Below are 15,098 nucleotides of genomic sequence, written 5' to 3' on the forward strand. Positions count from 1 at the left end.
TAGTGGGGGACTCGTTTGGCCTCCCCGATATAGAGGACCTTATAGACTGCCTCCCCCAACTGACACCCCTTTACCATGGACAGGGGCTTACATGGAAGGAGAAAGAACGGTTAACATTAATAGAAAACATATAAAAAGGGAAACATTAAGTCTTTGGCAAAGAATCAGATGGTTTGGCTCCCCATGGTGCCTCAGGAGTATAAGAAATAAAAGAGGCATAGGTAGACAATGGAACAGTTACCATGGGAGAGTTTGTAAAGGAAAATATTTAACTTTGAGAAGCATTTAACTCTGCTTGTAGATGCTAGGCTTTGAAGTAGCACATGAGGTAGTTTCATTATGTTAAGTTAGTCAACCAGGAAAAAACATTGTGAGCAAAAAATAGGTCAGTGAGTAGGATATGAGTCTAACAAAATTTTCTGAACACCTCAATCAAGAATAGTGTGTGACTTATAAGATAAACAGTACAGGGGGAAAGACCAGGAAGAGGACAGAAAGTGATAGAAAAAAGTACAGACCTTCTAATGGTCTTTCATCAGGTTTTAGTGGAAACAATAAGGGTGACTTTGGAGTTGATCATAAGGCATTGTTTTTATGCAGTGGTCTGAAAAACTTTTTATGGTATAAATAAAGCTGTTTGGAAGAACTCAGCAGAGATTTCTTCCACCAGAACATCTCTCGTGTCTGTCTCGTCTGTGTTCGCTGACTCCACACCTCCTTCAGGTATCCAAGTCAACCCTCCCTCCCACAGCTGGAATCCGACACCTTCAGTTGCAATACTGAAGGATACTAAGGGCAAAATAACATTTTTAAGGAGGGGAATTCTAGAATACTTAATTTTGCTGGTGCAGAACCAACACATAGACCAAAAGGCAATTGTCTGACTAGAACGAGGGCACACTGAATGGTTTACAATCTTGAAAGGTAAGTATCTGCATCAGGGCTGTAGCTTCTCACCATACTTATTCAATCTATATGCTGAGCAAACATCAGAGCAGCTCAATCATACGAGATTGTGGTGTCAGGATTGGAGCACGGCTTATGACAACCTGTGACATGCAGGTGACACAACCTTGCCTGCTGAAAGTGAGGAGCACTTGAAGCACGTGCTGATGAAGATCAAGGATTGCAGCCTTCAGTATGGATTCCAACTCAATGTGAAGAAAACCCAAATCCTCACAACTGGATGAACAGGAAACATAATAAATAGAAGACTGAAGTTGTCAAGGATTTTGTCTTACTTAGATCCACAATCAATGGGCATAGCAGTCAAGAGATCAAATGATGCAATGCATGGGATAAATCTTCTGCACATCATTTCTTTAAAATGTTGAAAAGCAAAGATGTTACCTGGAGGACTAAGGTATGCCTGAGGCAAGTCATGGTATTTTCAATAGCTTAATATGCATATGAAAGTTGGACATTAAATAAGAATGGCCAAAGGAGAATTGATACATTTGAATTATGGTGCTAGTGAAGCATATTTATATTCCATGGAATGCCAAAAGAATAAACAAGTATTTCTTGGAAGAAGTACAGCCAGAATACTCCTTAGAAGCAAGGCTGGTGAAACTTCACCTCAGGCACTTTGGGCGTGTTATCAGGAGAGACCAGTCCCTGGAGAGGGACATCATGCTTGGTGAAGTGCACAAGAGGAAGACCCTCAATACGAGGCATTGACACAGTGGCTGGAACAATGGGCTCCAGCATGGCGACAACCACATGAGGTCCCACCGTGCCCAGAATCCATTTGTTGAGAGTGAAAGTATGCACTGACAGTTCAAGTTGATGGCTCATTTCTTTTTATTGCTGAATGTACTTCATTGTACAGATGCACCGCTGTCTATACATCTGCTATTGAAAGACATCTTGTGGTTTCTGATTTATGATCATTTGGAATAAAACTTTTCTAAATGTTGGTGTGCAGGTTTTATGAGAGCATGCAACACAGAACTTTTTTTTAATATGGAAAGAATATTTTTCCCCAGTGAATTTCTGCCATACACGTTCATTTTCATTAATTGAGTTGACAGTTTCAGTTGAGTTGACAGAAGCTTACTTAAGGTAAGGCTTCTGGTATGGATTGAGCTGGGTCCCCAAAACCATGTGCTATAAATGCTAACCTCTGTTCCGATGGTTACAGTCCTGTGGGAGAATGGATTGTGCTGGTTATATGAGGGGTAGCGTGTGCCCCGAGTGTGCCCTTTATGACATGAAAAAAGATTGCCCATGCAAGCAAGTAAGCACAGGTGGAAGAAAAGAGACAGCAAGCCACATGGAAATGTTCCAGGAACAGAAATTCTGATTGCTGAGGATCCTGCTCCAGAGCTGGCACAGAAAGAATGCCGTCCCCCAGAGACAGTACTCTGAGTTCCGACGGTTAGCCTCCTGAACGGTAAGAAAATAAGTTTCTGTTTGTTAGTCATCCACTTGTGGTACTTCTGGTAAGAGCAGCACTAGATAATTAAGACAGCTGCTTTACGTTCTGAACCTAAATAGAGTTTCCTTGTTTTTAAGGAATATAATAACAGTCATTTGGTTAAAAAAAATTACCAACCAGTCAGCAATCTGCTAATAGCTGTAAGTAAAGTAACCATATAATTTATTGTCTAAATTGGGACAATGTGAGAATGAATTTTATTAGTAATTTCACTACAATAACAAGCAAAAACAGGTCCTGATCAAAAGGAAGAAATGTCAAGTGTAGCGACTTTAAAGGGCTCATTACTCTGCTGCACAGTCTTCTGTTCCAACCTCTGACTAGGACTGGCTGGCATCCATCGTGTCCCAAGTAAGGACTTTCAAAACACAGCACAAGCTAACACCAGTGTTATTCATCACAGTAATGCACGTCATTACATCAGCCCGCTCATCAAGCTTGATACCTTTTTACATCCCCCCTCTTTTGCTCAGAGATTTCTATCCTTTTCTTTAAAAACAAAACCAAAAAGCCAGCATTATCCTGGCTCGTGATGTTTTTAGTATCTTGATGTCTGACTTTCCATTAAGTTGTGAGCCCCTATGCACCCAGCCCCCCTTGTCCTCCTCAATGTCCTCAATCGCTCTTTCTAAATGTGCAAGGCCACACACCATGCAAGCAATATCTGTTGAATGACTTTCAACCACATACCTAAATGCTTCATGGCTGGTCATGAAATGAGAGACATGCACAGATACTGGGGTATGGGAGGTGTGTGGAGAAATAAAGATATTGCTTCAAGCTTCCCCATTATGATTATTCTTGTTTAGGTCATTCATATATCCAGCAAATACATACTGGGCACCGAATGAAAAGAAGGCAATAAGATAAGTGCTGGGAAAACATGAAGTTGGTTGAGACAATGAGGCAGGGATTCTGCCCTGAATCAGCTGATGGACCAGGAGGAGATAGGACCTCTTAGCATCGTTAAGAGGGAAGGGAGTGATGATTCTTGTACCAAGTCTCCGGTGAAAATGGGAAACAAACTCGATTTAGAAGGCCTCCATTTTCAAGATAGATAGGAGAGAGCATAGTTATTTTATGTGTTCGTGTCCATCATGGGCTTGCTCCTCTTTGTCCAGCCTGATGTACCATTTGTGATACCTGTTGGTCCCAGTACTGCTGAAGCCCGTGGAGACGCTTTTTAGCAGGGAAGGGAAGCAATCGGAGCAGTGCTTCAGGAAGACTCACCTGACAGTCCTCCTACAGGGAGTAGACGAGAAAAGAGAGACCAACAATAATGGCTGGCGTGGCTGCTGCCAGCCTACCATAGGAGCTTTACGGAAGGTTGCCACTGGGGGAAGTGAACGATGAGTCTGAGCAATCTCTAGATATCACTTCTTACAAGTGCGTATGACTCTACATTTACTTCAATGAAACTTTCAATGAAGAAAAGAGACTGAGAAAACGAATGAGAATCTAGATTAGGTCCTGCTTGGAAGAAAAAGAATGAATGAAAAATAGGCGCACCCCGATTTGTCCTACCTGTGCAGTCATTCATACTCAGCCAGCGATAGCACAAAGCACATTCAATGGGCTGGGCCTTGTTATGGCTCCGTTTTTGAACTATGCCCATGGTCCAGACCATACAGAAACATCAAAGATCCAGTTGAAGTCTCTCGATGAGATGTTGAGGGCCCCTGAAGGAGGGGGCTCACTCAGTCACATTTCAACACTCAGCCAGCAGCAGAGCCAAGAGAGTGGCCTGCTCAGGCTGTCAACCTTTTGACTGACCGAACGTTCCTGCCTCTCAGCATCCAGGAAAGGAATCAGAGGGCCATTGCTGTGAGGAGTCCTTCTGTCTACCCAGAATAGCAGTGCTGCATGGCTCTTGGAATTATGAAACATGAAAAAGGTAGAATGCTTATTCACAATTGGGAAGATACTAACAGAAAACATGTGCAGATAGTTTATGGCGTGTTAGGTATTCTTTTAAGTACTTATTCATTTTAAGTCCTTTAATCCTCATCACACTCATTCAATAAAAAGTGAAGCCGTTAGGAACCTTGTCCAAGGTTCCATGCACAGTAACAATCAGGAGGAACTTCAGAGGACCGAGAGCCCGCGATTCTGGAGAAGAATATTGAAAGGGCCACGGGCTTCCAAAGGGACAAACCGATCTGTCTGGAAGAAGTGAGGCCAGACGCTCCTCAGAGGCAAGGACGGTTAGGGCTTCTCTTACATACTTTGGACACGTGTTCAGGAGTGACTGGTCCTTGGAGAAGGACATTATGTTTGGGAAAATAGAGGGGCATCAACAGGGAGGAAGGCCATCAACAAGACGATTCACACAGTAGCTGAAACTATGGCTTCAAGCGTAGGGACCATTGTGAGGATGGGGCAGGGCTGGCAGTGTTTTGTCCTGTTGTGCATGAGGTCAGAACCAACTTGACGGCACCTGACGACGATGACAACAACAACAACAGCCTGGGCTCTTAACCATGGCATTCTCTCATCTCAAATACGGTGCAATGATCAGTCTCGCATCCTAGACACATGGATACAGAAATGGCCGAGGAAGGCTTGATTTGGGATACCTAGGAGTCCTGGTAGCATCGTGGGTTACGTGTTGGGCTGCTAACTGAAAGTTCAACCATTCAAAACCACTAGGCACTCTGTGGGAGACAGATCCAGCTTTCTACTCCCCTAATGAACTACGGAAACCCACAGGGGTAGTTCTACCAGCAATTCTACCATGTGCTGTAGCATCAGATGAGTTTCGATCCCCCAACACGGGTCTACTCACACAAACAGAATAGAGAAAATCAACCCACTTCTCTTTCTGGGCCTTTATAACACAAATATCAGTCCATCAGGATTTTGTGCGCTGGAGTTTCTGTTAGGTGCCATCGAGTGGTTCTGACCCATAGTGACCCGATGCACTGACCAGTGCTGCCCCTTCCTCACAATGATCTCTGTGCTCGAGCCCATATTGCAGCCGCTGTGTCGATCCATCTTATTGAGGGCCTTCCTATGCTTCATTGACCCTACGTTACCCTCCATAGTGTCCTTCGCTAGGGACCTGTCTGTTCAGGCAACATGTCCAAAGTACGTTAAGTGACATTTCGCCGCCATTGCCTCTAACGGGCACTCTGGCTGTACGGCTCCTAAGACAGATCTGTTTGTCCTTTCGGTTGTCCACAGCACTGTTGATATCCATCACCAGCACCACAATTCAAATGCATCGGTTCTTCTTTACTCAGCTGTCCAACTTTCCTATGCCTACGAGGCCACTGAAAGTACCAGGGTTTAGTCCTGTTTGCATGGTCCTCTTCTCTCTTTTCCTTTCTTTGTGTCTATCCTTACAAATTAGGCAAGATAAGCGATCCCAGGGGACAGTGATGGGACTGACGGTTCTAGGGGGGGTCTTGGGAGGGGGGTGGCAGGGGGAGGTGAGTGGTGATCCATTTATGACAGAGACAGGGGAATAAGAAGGGTTCTAACAGAGACAGCAAGGAGGGTGTAGTGCCTCTGGTCATGTTTGATCAATCAAAAGGTATCTGAGAGAAATTACTGAGAGGTGAATGATAGGTAAACATGAAAGAGGGGCAGGAGGAAAGAAAAACTGGAAAGAAGAAGAAAGAAAAATATATTCATAGGTAGAAATATATATATATACACACACATCAAGGAAGCAGATGGTCTTTGGGCTTCTACTTAAATCTTACTCCAGTACAAGAATGATCTGTTCTAACAATGTACTATTGTAGGATACTCACTGTCCCGACAAAATGGGTGCATGAGCAAATGTGAAGAAAGCTGATGGTGGCCAGCTATTAAAAGATATAGCATCTGAGGTCTTAAAGGCCTGAAGTTAAACCAGTGGCCATGTAGCAGGGAAGCAACAAAGCCCACATAGAAACAGCACACCAGCCTGTGTGATCATGAGGTGTCAATGGGATTAGGTGTCAGGTATCAAAAGATCCAAATTAAACCATTATATCAATGTGAACTAGAGGGGTTTTGGAGTGGAGACCCAAAGCCCATCTGTAGAAAAATTGAACATCGCCTCACAGAAAGGGTCTCAAGGAAGGGATGATCCAACCAGGGTGCAGGATAGCACGGAGGAAACAAACAACATTCCTCTAGTTCCTGATTGGATATCAACATGATATGATTCAAGGTGTCTGAAAATGACCCTCCATCCCAGAAAATCTCCTTCTTGGTCCTGTCTCTGTAGGTGACATTTCCACCATAATCAAGGAATTGTAAAAATTCAAATAGCTTCAGAATAAGAAAGAAGCTTTACCTATTAATATAGGATAAGTCCTTTGTTCTCATTCCCGCCCCCACCATCAAGTATATGAACCTACTGTGGATCAAGTCCAGAAACAATCCTTTACAATGCAGTGTTTTCAGTGCTAACGTTAATTGTGGCCAAGCTACTGTAAAGGTCCAAGAAGCTGTCATTTGAACAGAACATAAGAATACTGTGTGGCTTTAAATCAGGAAAGGTGCGTGTCAGGTTGTATCCTTTCACCATACATTTTCAATCTGTGTGCTGAGCAACCAGACTTTAGGGCAAAAGAACCTGGCGTCCATATTGGAGAAACGCATTGCCATCGAGTTCATGCCATCTCCTCGTGATCCCATAGGATGGGGAAGAAGTTGCCCGGTGAGTGTCCAAGACTGTAATCCTTTACAGGAGTAAAAAGCCTCATCTCTTTCCCCACCTTGAAGGACAATTCATGAAAAGCCTGGGCTTTGCAGATGCTAAACCTCACTCGCTGGAAATGAAAAAATCTTACCATAGTGAATGATGGGGGAGTGCGGAGTGGAGACCCAAAGCCCATTAGTAGGCCACTGGAGATCCCCTTGCAGAAGGGTCTCGGGGAGGAGATGAGCCAGTCAGGGTGCGATGTAACAACGATGAGGAATACAACTTTCCTCTAGTTCCTAAATGTTTCCTCCCCACTCCCACTACCATGACTAGAATTCAATCTTGCAAGTCTGGCTAGACCAGAGATGGTACACTGGTACAGATAGGAACTGAAAATACAGGGAATCCAGGAGGGATGAGCCCAATAGGACCAGTGGTGTGAGTGGCAAAACAGGGAGGGTAAAGGGAGAATGAGTAGGAAAGAGGGAACTGATTACATGGAACTGTGTGTGACCTCCTCCCTGGGGGACAGACAACCGAAAAGTGGGTGAAGGGAGACGTCGGACAGATCAAGATATGACAAAATACCCATTTATAAACTATCAAGGGCTCATGCGGGAGGGGGGAGCGGGGAGGGAGGGGAAAAATGAGGACCTAATGCCGGGGGTTTAAGTGGAGAGAAAATGTTTTGAGAAACGATGTACAAATGCACTTTACACAATTGATGTGTGTATGGATTGGGATAACAGTTGTATGAGCCCCTAATAAAATGTTAAAAAAAAGAAAAGAAAAGGACCGATGAAGATCAAGGACTGCAGCCTTCATCACAGCTCAACATCAAGAAAACGTAAATTCTCGCAACAGGACCAATAAGCAGCATCACCCTGAGTGGAGAAAAGGTGGGAGGTGTCAAAGATTTCATTTGCTTGTATCCACGGTCAGCACCCATGGACTCAGCAGGCAGGGAATCGAGCACTGCACTGAATGAGACCAATTTCCTGCAAAAGATCTCTTTAAAGTGTTAAAATGCAAAGATGTCACGTAGTGCACCTGACGCAAGCCATGATACCTTCAAATGCCTCAGGTACAGGTTAAATCTGAACAAGACTGAAAACGTATGGTCAAGGATTAGTAACTGCACCACGGACTACCAGAAGAATGGACACATCTGTATTGGAAGAAGTACAGCCAGAATGTTCCTTCGAAATGAGGGTGGTGAGTTTTATCCCAGACATTTTGGACAGGTCCTTGGGAGGGGGCCATCCCTGGACAGAGACATCAGGCTTGGTTAAGGAGAGGGTGGAAGGAAAACAGGAATGTGCTCAACAAGACAGATTCAGACAGTAGCCCTGGGTTCAAAGAGAGAATGATGGTGAGGCTGGGCCAGGACCAGGCAGTGTTTTGCCCTAGGAAGGAGAGCTCCATCACGGCTCAGACCAATCTCAGTGGCACCTAGAAACAATCTCAACCACATAGAATTAACTTTTAAAATAAAAGATAAGCTTTAGGGGGGGCGGGGCAAAGAACTGAGAAGAATTAGGATGTGATGGTGCCTGCAAGGGGAATCTCAGACAGAAAAAACAAAACCAGAGACTTGATGTCTGGGGTGGGGTGGGGGCGGGGGGAGGAGAGGATGGTAAAGGAAAGTTATAGAGGAATTGCAGCAAAATTTCCTTCTGTCACAGCTGTTTCTAGATGGAGTTGGAGCAGGATATGATTATTTTGTATACAAAATTGGTTGCTATGGGGGGCAGGAAAGCAACGGACTGCTAACCATAGTGGTTCAAAACCACGAGCTGCTCTGTGGGAAAGATCACCTATAGGTTCCCATAAAGATTTACAGCCCCATAAACCCTGTGTAGGTGTGAGTTGGAATCGAGTTCGTGGCGGTGGGGTTTGGGGCTTAGTCTGAGAGTTGCATGTAGCTATCAGGGATATACCAACTACCTCAAATTTGGGGGGCAGTGAGACCCCATAAAGGAAATTGTTGATGTGCGTAACTCAGTGCTTTCAAGCCCAAAGTAAAGGCTGCCCATTTAACACCACCACCACCACCCGAGTGAATGAACCAATCAATCCAGTGGACAAACCCACATTTTCTTTGCACTGCCAAAGCCCACAGAACATGGTAATGACTCTCGAGCTCTGCCACGGTAGCTCAGTCTGCAATGGTTGTGTTTGATGATTTGGTGGTGTATTAAGCACTTACGGAGACCTCCCCAACTACATTAGACCTGGATAAACAACTACATCAGACCTGGATAAACAACTACATCAGACCTGGATAGACAACTACATCAGACCTAGATAGACAACTACATTAGACCTGGATAGACCTGAGTTGCCATGGGGGTGAAGCTCATCTGCAGAGACTTCCTCTCCTGGGTGCCGCCCCTCCCTCTGTCCGCCTCCCTCGTCCTGCTGCTGCCTACTCCCGGAGTCCTTTCCTCTTCCAAAGCCACCTGCTCCTCGCCTTTGAGCTCCCAGGTGTCAGTGCTCTAAGATTTGACCTTGGGAACTGCCAAATCTGAGCAGGGATGGCTTTTCCCATCTGCAGCAAAAACCGTTTCAAAAAACTAGGGATGGTGCTAGGTTTCTCGTGTGTTTGTTCCGGGCTGGGTGTGTTTGTGACTGCAAAAAACAATTACTGAAGCTCAGCTGTAAGAAATGAAATGCGTTTAGTCACAGGTAAAGTTCATGAACATGGTTTTAGCTGCAGAATCTGCACAGTAGCATCTTTTACAAATGAAGGCATAGCCCAGATCTTACATCTTTTACAAATAAGCCACCTCCAGAGCGATATTGATGGTAAAAGCTGGAGCAAGCCTAATGGCCTGGCAGCATCAACGCTGCTCAGAATAACGAGCTATGGGACAGAGCACTTTATCTTCATCAAATTTCCCCTCTGCTAGTTTAAAGCATCTGAAACCCCCCTACTTCCCTTGAACCAAGCATGCTTAGAGTCCTGCGGGACAAACGTCCCTACTCATTTTCTGGGTTAATATTTGAAGCTGTTGCACCAAATGGACTTGTTGCCCAGAGAGAATTCTGAAGGGAAGGCAGATGAAGGCACGTACGAACGCCATCTTGGCTGGAACAGAACTCTTCCTGAGGATGACCATATGCTTTCCTGCAATTAGCCAAGAGCCATTTGGGAGGCAAGGACTGAAATCACCAGATTTAGTGGCCTGTTCATATTCGATACTAAATTTGGTTAATTTTTTTTAATTGAGAGGGAAATTTGCTTTTGATGGTTTTTGTTTATGGTTCCAACATGACGTTAAACCTGGGAATTCACCCAGTGTCCAATGTCACTTCAATGACAAGGGGAAAGCATTCCAAGACCACAGCTCTAAGGGGGTGTCTCACATGGCTTGAGGAGTCAGACTTCACGGGCTGTTGGCTTACTCTTCAAACTACTGGATGGAAGCCATTTGTATGGTCACTTAGGGCTATGGTTGGTTCTCCTTGCTTTGATTTCCAACAGGAGGTGAGTTGCGAGGTAGAGTACGGAATACTCCCCGTGGTAGCAGGTGAATCCCACCATCATTTCTGATGGCTTTTAACACTGCCTTGTCCTTTACTTTCTACCCAGAGCTATTACAGGCTTAAAAGAAAAATCTTCAGGCAGTTGAAAGTTGAACAAATTTTAGGTTAACCTCAACTTACAACAGGGCTCTGTTCTGATGGCTAGTCCATCAGACACTGGTTCTGATAAGTGAAAACCTCATTTTTTTGCTTTTAATTTTCCGTATTATTTTATTTGTATGGTTCTCTGCAAATCCTATCTTGATTTGTCTTGGTGGTTGAGAAACATTGCATCTGAGAATGACAACATTCACAAATTACATAAAGCAACAGTGTATGCAGTATCTATTACTAATGTAAGGTGACCAGATGTCCCGCTTTTGGCGGGACAGTCCTGACTTTTAACAAATTTTCCCGAGTTCCGCGCAGCGTTTTTAAAAAGCCCTGATTTTTGGGAAGAATGCACGACAAGCTAGGGTACATGGTTTTCGGCTGCCATGTGGCTATTTCGCCAGAATATGAGTTTTATCAACGGTGTCCTGCTTTACCAATGTTAAAATCTGGTCACCTTATACTAATGATAAGATGTACAGAGTTTTAAAAAAAAAAGTGTGGCCCATCATGAGTCACAACTTAGGGGCCACCCACAGTAAGGAAAGCTTGCAAATGCTTCCAGAGAGCCCTGTCCAAGTCAACAGCTCACACTCTTGACCAGCGACCCCAGTGCCTCCCACACTGGGAGCCCACAGGCCTCAGGTGTGGGCTTTCTCGTCCTCTCTGGTCGGTTCACAATTCTGCCTCCATGTGAATCCACGTAGGGTTTTCCCGTTGGAAATGGAGTCGGACCCTGCTTCTTCAGGCCGATTACTCCACCTGCGTTCTTGACCGCTTCGTCTCCTCTCCACCAGGGACTTTGCTCTTTTCCATGCCTCTGTTCCTGTGGCATCTTCAGCCTTTCCCTTTGCCCTGGCTGCTTCCTATTCGCATCCACATGAACCCACAGGCCTCTGTGAGGAGCTTTCCCCCTAGCGAGCCTGCTAGTCTACTTCTGCCTTTCCCTACTACGATCCTGGGCCAACGGCCACCAGCATGCACTTATAATAGTAACACTAATAACGATAAGGGATAAATCATGCTTGCATGTCTCCTCTGTGATTATGCTGTGTCAAGCAATGTACATACATTTTTTTTTTTAAGGCTCATAAAAGCCCTATGAGACAGCTCCTATCGTGACCACGAAGCAGCCTGCATGAGATCACACAGCTCGCTGGTAGCTGAGCTAGGACTCAAGCCCAGCTGGTCTGATTGTCGGGTTCAGTTGGTGCCACTCCTTTGTCCTACTTTCCCCTTCTGTTGCCACTCCTCCCAGTGTTGTGAACCCACAGGCAGCAAGTACACTGACCTCATAAGAACGATTATCTGTCGACATATCACTTTCTCGTTTTTCTTGACCTTTCTGCAGCAACTGATATGATTGACCATCTGCACCCCGCCCCCCCCCTCCCCGCCGTGATTTTGACCCTCTCATCTCCTTCAGCTAATACAGCACCCTATGATTGATTGCAGTTCTTATCCAATCTCCGTGAGCTTTCTTTTTCTATCTTCTTCATTAGCTCAATTTCCTTCTCTCGATAAATAAAAGGACCAACATTTAGTCGTGGAGACGTTGCCACTCTCACTACAACGAATCTTAGTTCTAGAGCCCTGTTCTCTTGTCCTTTTTTGGGCCTGGCTTGGATGCTCATCTACATCGTGGACCACTGAATAACTCTCCTCTCACTTCCAATTCAATTAGGAATATAAATGAGTCATATTTCCCCCAAACTTCTAAAGGGCTCTTTTCCCCTGCCCTCCGTATCAGTTTCTGTCCAATACTCATTCAACCGCCGGGCTTACAGCAGGGATGTCAACTAATCATCCCCCTGAACATGATCTAATCAAAATTCAACTTGTCAGTTCCCTCTGTGTTTCTCACAGTGGCCCCTCCCACCCCATTCTCTTTTTACTACCAGCACCCTCGACAATGACCTTATTACTTAATGCTTGTCTACAGCTAAAGCTTCTCTCTGACCTTTATAGACTATTTCTGATCCCCGCTTATATGGTTGGCTGCCAATTTAAAACACTACTTCCATCCTGCGATTACCCCGAAGACATATCTCAAGAAGCTTCCTAGGAGCAACCCCCAAACTTATTAGCCTGATATTTAATGTCATTTCTAATCTGGCCATCATTTATTTTTTTCCACTTCTATCCCCTCTACTCTAGATAGGTTCTTGTTAGATCTACACATGTCTATTCCACTCCGGGGTCCATCCCATTGTTCTCCTACCCTTAGATGGCCCTTCAGCTCGTCTTCCCATCTTACTTACTGTCAGAACCTAGCTTCCATTCTTATTTCTTGAATCAGAGGTTGTGCTAGTCTGGGTAGACTAGAGAAACACAACTCATAGACACACATTTTATAAGGGAGAGTTTTATCTAAAGGGTAAATGTACATTAAGAAAGCATCCCAACCCAGTCCAGTCCAAGCCTATAAGTCTGACATTAGCCCATATGTCCGACACCATTCTAAAAAGTCCTCCTTAAACTCACAAAACACATGCAAATGATGCCGAATGCAGGACGATCACAGGCCAGTGGGTAGAAAGTCTTTGAATCCAGTGGCCGTGTAAGCATGTCAGCACTGGCAGGGGTCTCCACGAGGCTTCTCCAGCACCCTGGGCTGCAACAGGGTAGGTCCATGTGGCTTCTCCTGAGGGATGTCTCGCAGGAAGTGAGGTTTGCCAGCTGAGGCAGAGAACTAGCTAAGGCAGCTGCACCCTGGTCCGACCATCAGAGAGCAAGAGACAAGAAAGGTGAGACTTGCTGAGCCGTTTGACTCTCCACCCTTCATTCAGTCCCGCATGTCTTCATTGGCACAATAAACCTTAACTATCACAGTGATCATCTTCCGAGTCCTATAGGAATGATTGTCTAACTAGCAATTTAGCCCTTAGCATTTCCTGTCTACATTTTTGTGTGTGTGCATGATGTCCCCAGTTATTTTTGACTTTAACTTTTTACTGTGATTTGAGCAGGGTTTTTCTTTTCATTCAACAATTCGTTTCATAAGAGTAACTGCAGTCCCCACAGTGGAACAGGCCTCTTCTCACGTCCTTCCTCTGTTTAGCTAAAAAATGTGGCTGGGAAGCCCCATCTGGTATCTTCAGACACCTAAGGCAGATTGCCACAAGGCAGAGATCGGACAACCCCACCCTCCAACCTTCTTAACCAATCCTGACACTGGCTGGTCCTCCCCAGGCACTCTACTTTGCTAGATGCTATAATTCATTGCAATGGCCATACAGAATTCACAGATGATGCTCATTAGGAGGATTATCAGGGGTGATAACAGGTTTCAATCATGTGAGAAATGCTCAGGATACAGTTGGTCGGTCAGGATAGTTTCTTCTCTGCCATGCCTGCAGGCAGGCCTCTCTTGGGCTCTCACCCTCTTGGTCTGGCCTCTGCCCTGCTCAGGCAATGTTCTAAATGTCTTTGGGGGCTACCAACAAATGTCCAAAGGACATGCCACTCTGCTATAAACCTCAACCTGAAAGCATTCACTATAAGCTCCAGCTCTGTGGGTCAACAACCCCCCCCCCCCAAATTAAGTGCCTGGAGTGACTGCACTGCACAAGCCACATCTTGCCCCAAAGCGGGCTGGGACGTCCACTTCTCTGAGGCATGCTCTGGCTGGTGGCCCTGCTGTTGCTGCTCCCCTGCCCTTCCTCTGTTGTCTCAGCTCTTGTCTGGATCAAGAGGGTTCACTGTACAGGGATCTCAGAGGACAAAGGGAGAACCCTGCTCCTGGCTCTTCTCTTGCCGCCATTAAGACACCCTCTCTCCTGCTTCTGAGAGGGCTTTATTTTATACCCAGCGGAAGGCAATCACAATGAACCCTGTTAGCAGTACTCACAGATGAATCAGATCACCCAATCAGTATCTTCCCCCAATTTGCTTCTCCAGACCCCTCAGGAAATGAAGGTTTTGGCAGGTGTCACATGACAATGGCTAAAAGAGTCACATGAAATAATTCACAGCATTTCTCACCATTCCATTCCTCTCTCTTTTCTATCTACTCATGCTTTTAATGCTTTACCCCTGGGTACCTGCTGCCCTTTGATCTGATGATCGATCTTACAAGGAGAGCCTTCTTTCCTGGTGTTCGTTCGCCTGCAAGGTTGTCTATTATTTTGGCTGAAAGTTGAACGTAGTAGTAAAAGCTTTTTAAATTGCAAAATGTTGAAAAGAACATTGTCAACAATTGACTTCGCTAGAAAAATAGATTTTAGATGGAGATTTGCATCTTGGAGGTTTATGAGGGAGAGCTCTGGGTTTGTACATCAAGGAAGAAGAGGGAACCCGAGTGGGGAAAAGAGAAGTTGAATTGTGTTGCAGTTTAAAAAGAAGGCTTCAGCCAACAGGACCCATATGATCCTCTGGGGA

This window comes from Echinops telfairi, unplaced genomic scaffold, assembly GCF_000313985.2.
Source record: "Echinops telfairi isolate 266 unplaced genomic scaffold, ASM31398v2 ScPeMD7_4;HRSCAF=17, whole genome shotgun sequence".
Taxonomy (NCBI): domain Eukaryota; kingdom Metazoa; phylum Chordata; class Mammalia; order Afrosoricida; family Tenrecidae; genus Echinops; species Echinops telfairi.